The following is an 11,877-nucleotide window of genomic DNA, read 5'->3' on the forward strand; positions in this document are numbered from 1 at the left end:
ACAAAGACAGGGAATCAGCAACAAATAAGAAGAGGAAAGGGGACAAGGGGTCACCTTGGCGGAGTCCCCTAGAGGGAGAGAAGGACTCCAATAACTTGCCATTAAATTTCACCGAATACTTGACCGAGGACACACATGCCATAACACAAGAAATCCATAGCTCTGAAAAGCCCCACCTAGCCAGGGCTTTCTCCAAAAAGGACCAATCCACCCGGTCATAGGCTTTTGATAAATCAAGTTTGTATGCTCATAGACTCGGCGCATTGTTTCGCGCAGTCTGAATATGATGGAGACACTCAAATGCAATTATGGAATTGTCAGTGATTAGCCTCCCAGGAATGAAGGCGCTTTGGTTTTCTGAAATAAGCTCTGTCAGAAAAGGCCGCAGTCTATTCACCATACACTTCGAGACAATCTTGTAGATGACATTACACAAACTTATTGGCCTAAAATCTTTCAGGTCTTTAGGATGAGGGACCTTCGGAATTAGCACAATATCCGTGTCATTAACTCCTTCAGGCATAACACCAGTCACAAAAAACTCACGGACTGCAGCAACAATTTCCACCTTCAGCAATGCCCAGTTACGTTGAAAGAACCTGGCCGGCAGACCGTCACAGCCCGGAGCTTTGAGGGGACCGATCTGGAACAGGGCATTAGAAATTTCCTCATCAGAGTACGGCTTACATAACATATCATTCATCTCATCAGTGACCTTCGGTACTATGCAATCCAGAACCTCATCCGGGGAAAGAGTTGGATCCTTAGTGAAAATCTCCTTGAAGTAGGACTGAGCCATCCTCTCCATCTCCGTTGGAGCATTGCACCAAGTCCCATCCTGCTTCTGTAAGCGTTGAATAAGGTTCCTGCGGGCACGCCATACCGCTCTATGATGCAAATATTTGGTATTGCGTTCGCCCTCCTTTAACCACGTGATTCGCGATCTTTGGAGCCAAAGCATTTCCTCCCTATACAACAGCTCGTCAAGTTGGTTCATCTTAGACCGGATTTCAGCTCGGTCCGCGCCCACAATTTGTAGCTCCTCCAATTGCGAACGTAACCTTTCAATCTCCTTCAACACGTTTCCAAATTTTTTCCTTGCTCCAATCCTTCAAATCCTTCAATGTTTCCTTCAGTGATCGGGCCACCGAACCCAGGCCTCCCATGGGCTTCCTTTTGGTCCAGGCCCCGGCAATCACATCCGGTAGGGTTTGATCTCGCTCCCACATAATTTCATAGGGTGGGCAAGATGCCCGACGCCGCTGGTCTTGCATCCCCTCCATCATAATCATAACGGGGCAGTGATCAGAGCATGAAGTGGCCAAGTGTACCACTTTAGCAAACGGGAACATATCTCTCCATGCTTCATCCGCACATGCACGATCCAACCGAACCTGTACATTGCTCAGGTGTCTCTTGGAAATCTTGAAATGGACGGAGATACAATGCTGATGAAATTACATGTCTATCGCCTGGTGCCTAATTTTGCGTGAAATGTCAGTCTTTTGAATCTGCCCAACAGTAGTGTTGAAGCAAGAATGCTGACTGGTTGGTCATGAGCTAGGAAGGAAAGAGAAGGCAAATATGTAGGTCAATTCCAGCAGGCATGCGTCGTTTTCGTCCTCCTCCGAATCAAAGAACGGCTCGGACGTTGTATGTGTGTTGAGTTGGACGAAGAAGGAGGTCATGTGTAGTTGCTGTCCCTGATACCGAAAGAGGCAAGAACAATCCCAAGCTGGGTCGACATGCAACAGCTCGGACTAGTTTGAAGTTTGAAGAGTCTTGTCTTGCCGGTCCGCACGTTTCCCAAGTTTTAAGCAAGCGACTGAGTTTTTCTTTTCTAAGAAAACGACTGAGCTTTTTTTTTTTTAACTTCTCAGTGGGTAGGCGGGTATCTCAAAAATTAATAAACCGACGTGCCCGTCCTCTAGTGAGAAAATAGTACTGGTACCACTATGGGATGGTGCACGAATCAGCCTCGATGGTGGTATTTTATGCGATAGTGTCTGCCTACGCACGCACCTGATCCAGGCTTTGGCGAAGCGAAAGCTTGCGTGGCTTGATTAATTATGCCGGCGAGCGCGCGCGGTTGTTGGTCCAGTTCCCTTCCTTCCTTCCACGCCGGCGGGCGAGTGGCATGAGCGACCACTGCACCGCCGCTTCTTCAAGTTGCCCCAAACTGGAGAGATACCCATGTAGATGTAGTACGTACAAAGTTGTGCTACAAACGGCTGCCCAGTCGTGATGCCCCCTCCCGCCACAACTTGAAGGGCCCGTTGTAGCGGTATTCCTGAATCGAACAAGGAGGGCCATACACACCCCAAATCGTAATTTGGTCTACGTACACGGTACACCACTGCATGGTCCAAGGAAAACGGCATGCGGCTGAACCTCTGCTCCCTGCAGAGCAGGGAAGTTACACACGCCGCACGCCGTGTCGGAAGAGACAGACCGGGTAGGCGGGTACGTGCTAGTTGTTCCAACAGGGAACAGGGATCTTGTATTTCTACGGTCCACGGTACTACAATCACAGAGGCGACCACCCGTAGTTTCCACCGTTCTGCCGTAGAAGAAACAAAAACAATCTGACTATATCTACGTACATGCCTCTTCCACGAAACGATACGATACTGTGGTGCTATGCAGTTCGCCGGCCAGGTCAGCTCAGAGGTCATCATACTGACGCAATCAATATGAAACCTGGAGGGTCATATGTACGTATTCCCTCCGTTCCGAATTACTTGTCGCAGGTATGGATGTATCTAGATGTATTTTAGTTCTAGATACATCCATTTCTTCGACGAGTAATTTAGAACGGAGGGAGTATATGCGAGCAAGTAAAATAGGCTATAAACTTTTTCTTAGAGTTGCTGCTTCGCAGCCCACCACCATTGCTCTGGCCAGACCTCACCTGGCTGAGCAGGTAAGCGAACCCCGGCAGCAATGTCCCCAACGCACCGGCCGTCGCCGCGGAGAAGAAAGGGAAACGTGAAGATCTAGGGCCTTTTTGATTCACATGATTTTCAAAAAACGAGAATATAGAAAAAAATATGTGAAACATCCACTTAAATCGTATAGGATTAGTAGAGACGGTTTGATGCTATAATTTTTTTTTAAAAAAAGGTTGGAGTGAATGCTAAATTTTCAATGAAATGTGGTATAAATGATTCTTTAGGGGAAAGATCCAACGGAAACATACTCTACGCACGTACCTAGAGCCAGGGCTCCGCCTCCTCCTCCTCCAACAAAAAAGAAAATTAGGGTTCGTGCCTCTCGCCGGCGCCGGTGTAGGTCCGCCTCGTCTCCGGTGGCCATGGAGGCGCGGTGGATCCTGGCAAGGGCCGGCGGGAGGGCTCCGTTTTTACTCTATTTTTTTTCAATCTTGTTAGGGTTTGTGTCCTATTCAGGAAGGCGAGACGGCGGCGGCTCCCTGAAGATGGAATAAAGGTCTCGCCGCCTAGCCCCCGTTCCGGCGGTGCGTCTAGCATCGTTGGTAGGCGTGTGGAGGTGTGTCTCCGGCAGATCTATCTTTGGTGGATTTGCTCGGATCTCATCGTTGTTCGTCTACGTTCGTGTGTCTTCGGTTTGGATCCTTCCGATCTACGTTATTTTTCATCGGCGGCGGTTGTTGTTCTGGGGTGCTGGTCCTATGGGGCCTTAGCATGACGACTTCCCGACTGTCTACTACAATAAGTTGTGCCCGGCTCCGGCGATGGAGGGGCGATGACGGCGGCGCGCCTTCGGCTCGCTCTGGCGCTTGTAGTCGTCGCTAGGTGGTCTACGGATCTGGATGTAATTTTTATTTCTGGTGTTCGTTGTACTGCCATGATTGAAGATGAATAGATTGGAAGTTTTTTCGCAAAAAAAGATCCAACGGAAACCAAATCCACAGACTAAGGCATAGCCTAGTGGTGGGAAGGGGCTGATGCCTTCCCACCCACCCAGATTCAAGGCACGGTACTTGCAATTTATGTTTGTTGCACCAAATATACTGTAGGGGCTTCCCTTACAGTCTTTCTATCAAAAAACAAAAACCAATCCTACAAATGTAACAGCCAAAGTAAAAAAAAATCCCAAGGATTCTAAACCTCAAAACATCTTATAATTTTTTTTTTGAATCAAAGGAGGACCAAACCATGTAGAACATCCTTTTGGCGAAGGCGCTTGGAGCTTCTGCTAACTGCCTCTAGGCTCTGGCCCTAAGAGCATCTCTAGCAGACCCCGTATATCGCCGACCCACAAAACTCGTTTACAGTTCGCGGAAAAATGGTCGGCGCGGGCGCCGGCCGAGCAGACCCCGCATAGCGGAACTGTAAAACGGAATATTCGCAGATATTTCGTTTTACAGTTCCGGTATGCGGTGTCTGCTCTGCCGGTGCCCGCGTCGGTCCTCATATCAGATGCAATTTTATCTGAATTTGATACATATGCACATATTTAGAATTACTAATTTGTAATATAAGAAAATATGTCAATATTACAATACAACAACCATCCAAATTACAATAATTATTCAATTCACCGAAGAAAACTAAATAATTCAATACAAAACTTGTCCCAAATACAAATCACACATGAATTAAATGAAACATGTTACTGCCCAGCCCTTTGCCAATGGTGCTCAATGAGATCCTTCTGAAGCTGAAAGTGGGTGTTTGCATTTTCAATCTCCCTGTATGTATGAAGAAAGCTCTAATGCGGTTAGGGTCTCTAGTTGGTTTGACACGGCTACCCACATTGTCGTAGAAGAACTCCAAGTTCGTGTCTCTCTAATCTTCAAGAATCATATTGTAAAGAATAACACATCATGTCATGATGTTTTTCAAGGATCTCTTATCTCAAAAACAAGCAGGACCACGAACAATGGCAAACCTAGATTGCAAAACTCTGAATGCACTTTCAATGTCTTTTCGGGCTGCCTCTTGTACCCTTGCGAATTCACATTGTTTCCTAGTTTGGGGGTCTTTGATGCTCTTGATAAATGTGCACCAAGGAGTCACTACTAGGGAAAACCTTATACACAGAATCTTAGCAGCAGCGTGGTTTAAAAACGGACGCTACTGCTAATTAGCAGTAGCGAGGTTTAGTAAACAGTGCTACTAATATCTCAGTAGCAGTAGGGCTTTAGGTGAAATGAGCGCTACTACTATAATTGCCACGGCGTTGCCTCCAGGCTAGATATAGTAGTAGCGCCCTTCCCATGGACGCGCTACTGCTAAAGTACTTAGTAGCAACGTTTTCCTTCAAAACTCGCTGCAGCTAAGTATCACCGCAACTAATTAAGTTTAGTCTCATACTGCTAAGCGAACAAGGTGTTTACCACCCTAAATATGTTACTTCTCAAACTATCTCGAGCACTTGGTCTTCATTGAACTATATGTGTAGGATTTGTGGCTGCAATATGAATCCTCGCCTGTACCTATACAGGCACAGTGAGGATTCATGTTGACTATTTAGATTCTACACAAAAAGATCAATGATGACCAATGTATATTTTTTATGTTTTTACATTGCTTAGACTTATAGCGTTTTTCCAGGACAAAGCATTACTGATATTGGGATAAACAAAAGAAATAACTGCTTCCATTAGCAGTAGCGTTTTTCTCTAAAACGCGCTATAGCTAAGTTAGCTATAGCGCCTTCCCTTATGAGCGCTACTTCTAGTTCGACTTAACCCCCCCCCCCCCCCCCCGCTCAAAATTTCGCTAAGTGCTCCTTTCCCCCCTGTTCCCCTACCCCTCTGTCGCCGCCGCCCAAGCCCGAGCCCTGCCCTCACCGCCGTCGCCCGAGCCCGCCCTCAACCTCACCGCCGCCGCTCTCGAGCTCACCGTCGCCGCCCTCGACCTCACCGCCGCCGCCCGAGCCCGCCAAGGACCGCCGCCTCCCGATCCCAAGCCCGCCCTCGCCGCCCCTAGCTCCGTCGCCGAGCACCTCCCCGCCACCGTCTCTCCCCTCTCTGTAAGCCCCCCACCCCTCCCCCACCCCCTCTCTCTTTGCTTAGTTAGTAGATGTTTTTTAGTAGTAGTAGATGTTAATTTAGGGTTCATAGATAATGATTTTTACTAGTAGTAGATGTTAATTAGTAGTAGTGATGGTAAACTAGTTGTATAATTAGTAGTAGTAGATGTTAATTAGCAGTAGATGTAGTAGTAGATGTTAATTAGTAGTAGTAGATGTACTAGTTTTTTCTATTTATAGTAAGTTTATATTTAGTAAGAACTAGTTGAACATGTCATATTTGTTGTTAACTAGGGCAGTATGGTTAATAGTAGATGTTTTTTACTATTGTATAATGTAGTTTTTTTTACTGTTTTTAGTAAGTGTTCAAAATAATTAGTAAGTAAATTAATAAACTAGTTGAACTAGTTTAGTTTTAATTGAACTAGTTTAGTAAGTAAATTAATAAACTAGTTGAACTAGTTGAATTAATAGAACTAATGTATTTTTAGTAAGAAAATTAATATAACTAGTTGAACTACTTTATTTTTAGAAAGAACTAGTTTTTTTTTCTATTTATAGTAAGTTTATATTTAGTAAGAACTAGTTGAATTAATAGAACTAGTTGAACATGTCATATTTGTTGTTTTTTTTAGTTTAAGCAATTATTCGGGATGTATTAGCTAGTGATAACTTATAGGGTTTTTGCTTTTGCCGGAGTGGCCTATGTTTTGCCGGAGTGGCCTATGTTTTGCCTATGTTTTGCCGGAGTGGCCTATGTTTTGCCTATGTTTTGCCGGAGTGGCCTATGTTTTGCCGGAGTGTTGATTAATTTCGTTCCGGCAAATTTCAGGCGCTCGATATGTCCTTTTTTAGCAAAGGTCATGCCGGATTTTTCCGTGAATTCTGGCATGACTTGTGCTAGAATATGTAGGAAATATCGAGTGGCCTGGATTTTCTCGAAAAATAATTATCTAATTTAGGTTTCTAGTACATATATTTAATTGTACAAGAATCTCTGAATTATGAACGTAGGAAATGTCGTACTCGGACGACGAAATTCTCCCGGGGGAGTGCAGCTGGTGCCACGACGATCGAGGTCTGTGCGACAGGTGCCCTTACCTGGACGAAGATCGGCGCTTCAGCATTAAGCTCGAGGAGACCTTCGATGTAGAAACGGTATGCAACGATGACAAGTGTTTTTTTCGTAATTAAGCACGACTTCAACTATTTCAATGTCTAATTTTCATCTTTTACAATTCGACTAGCTTATCCCATGCCATGCAAGACGCTATGTCTTGGAGAGGATGGGTTTTGAAGACCATGAAAATTTTGAAACAAAGAAAATACACCTAAGGACCCATCATGATATGGATTTTGAAGTAAATCTGTACAATTCTCGAAGCGTAACCCATTTTGGTTGCCAAATTGGGAAGCACTTTGCAAAATGTATGGTTTTTATGAGGGTATGATTGTCACCATGGATCTTGGTGATCCTCACATCGAGTAAGACAATATGGACATTTGGGTCCTTGTTGATACGCTTCCGATTCTACCGCTATGTGAGTTTCTCAAACATAGTTGTTAGCTAATTTATATTGTTTATTTCAAAATAATTGACAGCTTATTTCCATCGACAACTTATTTTCATTCTTCAAAGAATGTGCGGAAGATGGTAGATAAAACCCACTACACCGATGGCTCTGAATTAACTTATAAGGAGAAAAATCATTTGATTGCATTTTGTACTGATCTTGAGAATTACAATACCTATTATCGAACTCCTCCAAATTATGGTGAATACGTACCACTAGTGCACGTGTTGAACCACGATAACTTCTATGGAGATACCCTGGTAAGATTTTTTACTATTACGACATCCGTGCATCTTTTGCATACTTCTAAAACTATTACATCATTGCTAACTATGAAGTTATTACTATGTTTTTCAATAGAAAACCCCGATGGATTGTGTGCCTCATCTGATGTATCAGAATGGTCGCCTTGATGTTCTGAACATATAGCCAAGTCATCCTACGGATCTCACCTGTGCATATCGGATTTCTAAAACCGGTGAACACATGCTAATCAAAGAATGAAAAAAAATATTTGTACAGTCGTAAGGAGGTTCTTGGAAGATTAAGCGAAAGGAAAGAATTAGAGACAGGATAATCTCCATTCTCCATAATGGAGAGCCAGGGGCTATCTTGTTTTTTTGCTATTTTACCTTCGAGAATATAGTAGGTCCTAAGAGAATGTAGTAGGTCCTATGAGGTACAATATGTTTATTATGTGGTACAATGTGTTATGTGGTACAATGTGTTTGAGTTTATTATGACTAGTGACCAACTTGCTATGTGATGTCTCATTGATGAAAACGATGATCATGAGGAGGTTTTATATGACAATGATGTATTATGATGATAAGTTGTTAATGATATGATGATGATTTTTATTATATTATTGGGTGAAAGAACCGCGGATTAGTTTCAAGTGTATGTCCATCCACTTCAAACTAGTCCACAGTTCTTTCACCCTGTGATGTAATAACTAATTATGATGTAAAAACAATCTCTAAATTGCTGCTGTATGAAAACTTGTATAAAGGTGTATGAATACAACATGAAATAAAAGTGAAATACGAAATAATAGTAGTAGCGCGGGCTGAGAGAAGCGCTACTAGTAATTACCAGTAGTGCACTGATGTCTACTACGCAACCCTCTTCTTGTAGACGTTGTTGGGCCTCCAAGTGCAGAGGTTTGTAGGACAGTAGCTAGTTTTCCTCAAGTGGATGACCTAAGGTTTATCAATCCGTGGGAGGCGTAGGTTGAAGATGGTCTCTCTCAAACAACCCTGCAACCAAATAACAAAGAGTCTCTTGTGTCCCCAACACACCCAATACAATGGTAAATTATATAGGTGCACTAGTTTGGCGAAGAGATGGTGATACAAGTGCAATATGGATGGTAGATATAGGTTTTTGTAATCTGAAATTATAAAAACAGCAAGGTAACTAATGATAAAAGTGAGCACAAATGGCATTGCAATGCGTTGAAACAAGGCCTAGGGTTCATACTTTCACTAGTGCAAGTTCTCTCAACAATAATAACATAATTAGATCATATAACTATCCCTCAACATGCAACAAAGAGTCACTCCAAAGTCACTAATAGTGGAGAACAAACGAAGAGATTATGGTAGGGTACGAAACCACCTCAAAGTTATCCTTTCTGATCGATCTATTCAAGAGTCCGTAGTAAAATAACATGAAGCTATTCTTTCCGTTCGATCTATCATAGAGTTCGTACTAGAATAACACCTTAAGAAACAAATCAACCAAAACCCTAATGTCACATAGATACTCCAATGTCACCTCAAGTATCCGTGGGTATGATTATACGATATGCATCACACAATCTCAGATTCATCTATTCAACCAACACAAAGTACTTCAAAGAGTGCCCCAAAGTTTCTATCGGAGAGTCAAGACGAAAACGTGTGCCAACCCCTATGCATAAGTTCACGAGGTCACGGAACCCGCAAGTTGATCACCAAAACATACATCAAGTGAATCACGTGATATCCCATTGTCACCACAGATACGCACATGCAAGACATACATCAAGTGTTCTCAAATCCTTAAAGACCCAGTCCGATAATATAACTTCAAAGGGAAAACTCAATCCATTACAAGAGAGTAGAGGAGGAGAAGCATCATAAGATCCAACTATAATAGCAAAGCTCGCGATACATCAAGATCGTATCACCTCAAGAATACGAGAGAGAGAGAGATCAAACACATAGCTACTAGTACATACCCTCAGCCCCGAGGGTGAACTACTCCCTCCTCGCATGGAGATCGCCGGGATGATGAAGATGGCCACCGGTGAGGGTTCCCCCCTCCGGCAGGGTGCCGGAACGGGTCTAGATTGGTTTTCGGTGGACTCAGAGGCTTGCGGCGGCGGAACCCCCGATCTATTCTGCTCTCCAATGTTTTTAGGGTATATGGACATATATAGGCGAAAGAAGTCGGTCAGGGGAGCCACGAGGGGCCCACGAGGGTGGGGGGCGCGCCTCCCTGCCTCGTGGCCACCTTGTTGCTTCCCTGACGTGCACTCCAAGTCTCCTGGATTGCTTCCGTTCCAAAAATAACTCTCCCGAAGGTTTCATTCCGTTTGGACTCCGTTTGGTATTCCTTTTCTGCGAAACACTGAAACAAGGGAAAAACCAGAAACTGGCACTGGGCTCTGGGTTAATAGGTTAGTCCCAAACATAATATAAAAAGTGTTTAATAAAGCCCATAAACATCCAAAACAGATAATATAATAGCATGGAACAATCAAAAATTATAGATACGGTTGAGACGTATCAGCATCCCCAAGCTTAATTCCTGCTCGTCCTCGAGTAGGTAAATGATAAAAACAGAATTTTTTATGTGGAATGCTTCTTAGCATAATTCTCAATGTAAATCTTTTTATTGTGGCATGAATATTTAGACCCGAAATATTCAAGATAAAAGTTTAATGTTAACATAAAAACAATAATACTTCAAACATGCTAACCAATCAATTATGTCTTATCAAAATAACATAGCCAAAGAAAGCTTATCCCTACAAAATCATATAGTTAGGCCATGTTTCAACATTGTCACACAAACGTTCTCATCATGCATAACCCCGATGACAAGCCGAGCAATTGGTTCATACTTTTAACGCGCTTCAGCCTTTTCAACTCTTACGCAATACATGAGCACAAGCCATGGATATAGCACTATGGGTGGAGTAAACTATAATGATGGGGGTTATGAGAGAAGACAAAAAATGTAGAAAGTCTCACATTGACGCGGCTAATCAATAGGCTATGGAGATGCCCATCAATTGATGTCAATGAGAGGAGTAGGGATTGCCATGCAACGGATGCACTAGAGCTATAAACATATGAAAGCTCAACAAAGGAAACTAAGTGAGTGTGCATCCAACTTGCTTGCTCACGAAGACCTAGGGCATTTTTAGGAAGCCCATCATTGGAATATACAAGCCAAGTTTATAATGTAAAATTCCCACTAGTATATGAAAATGACAACATAGGAGACTCTCTATCATGAAGATCATGGTGCTACTTTTAAAGCACAAGTGTGGTAAAAGGATAGTAACATTGTCCCTTCTCTCTTTTTCTCTCATTTTTTTATTTTTTTTATTTTTTTGTTTTTTTTTGTTTGGGCCTTTCTCTTTTTTTATGGCCTCTTTTTCTCCTTTTTTTATTTGGGCTTCTTTGGCCTCTTTTATTTATTTTTTCGTCCGGAGTCTCATCCCGACTTGTGGGGGAATCATAGTCTCCATCATCCTTTCCTCACATGGGACAATGCTCTAATAATGATGATCATCACACTTTTATTATTTACAACTCAACAATTACAACTCAATACTTAGAACAAAATAAGACTCTATGTGAATGCCTCCGGCGATGTACCGGGATATGCGATGAATCAAGAGTGACATGTATGAAACAATTATGATAGTGGCTTTGCCACAAAATACGATGTCAACTACATGATCATGCAAAGCCATATGACAATGATGAAGCGTGTCATAATAAACGGAACGATGGAAAGTTGCATGGCTCTCGGAATGGCTATGGAAATGCCATGATAGGTAGGTATGGTGGCTGTTTTGAGGAAGATATAAGGAGGCTTATGTGTGATAGAGCGTATCGTATCACGGGGTTTGGATGCACCGGCGAAGTTTGCACCAACTCTCAAGGTAAGAAAGGACAATGCGCGGTACCGTAGAGGCTAGAAAATTGTGGAAGGTTGAGAGTGCGTATAATCCATGGACTCACATTAGTCATAAAGAACTCATATACTTATTGCAAAAGTTTATTAGCCCTCGAAGCAAAGTACTACTACGCATGCCCCTAGAGGGATAGATTGGTAGGAAAAG

The sequence above is a fragment of the Triticum aestivum genome, chromosome 7D (assembly GCF_018294505.1).
Source record: "Triticum aestivum cultivar Chinese Spring chromosome 7D, IWGSC CS RefSeq v2.1, whole genome shotgun sequence".
In the NCBI taxonomy this organism is placed as follows: domain Eukaryota; kingdom Viridiplantae; phylum Streptophyta; class Magnoliopsida; order Poales; family Poaceae; genus Triticum; species Triticum aestivum.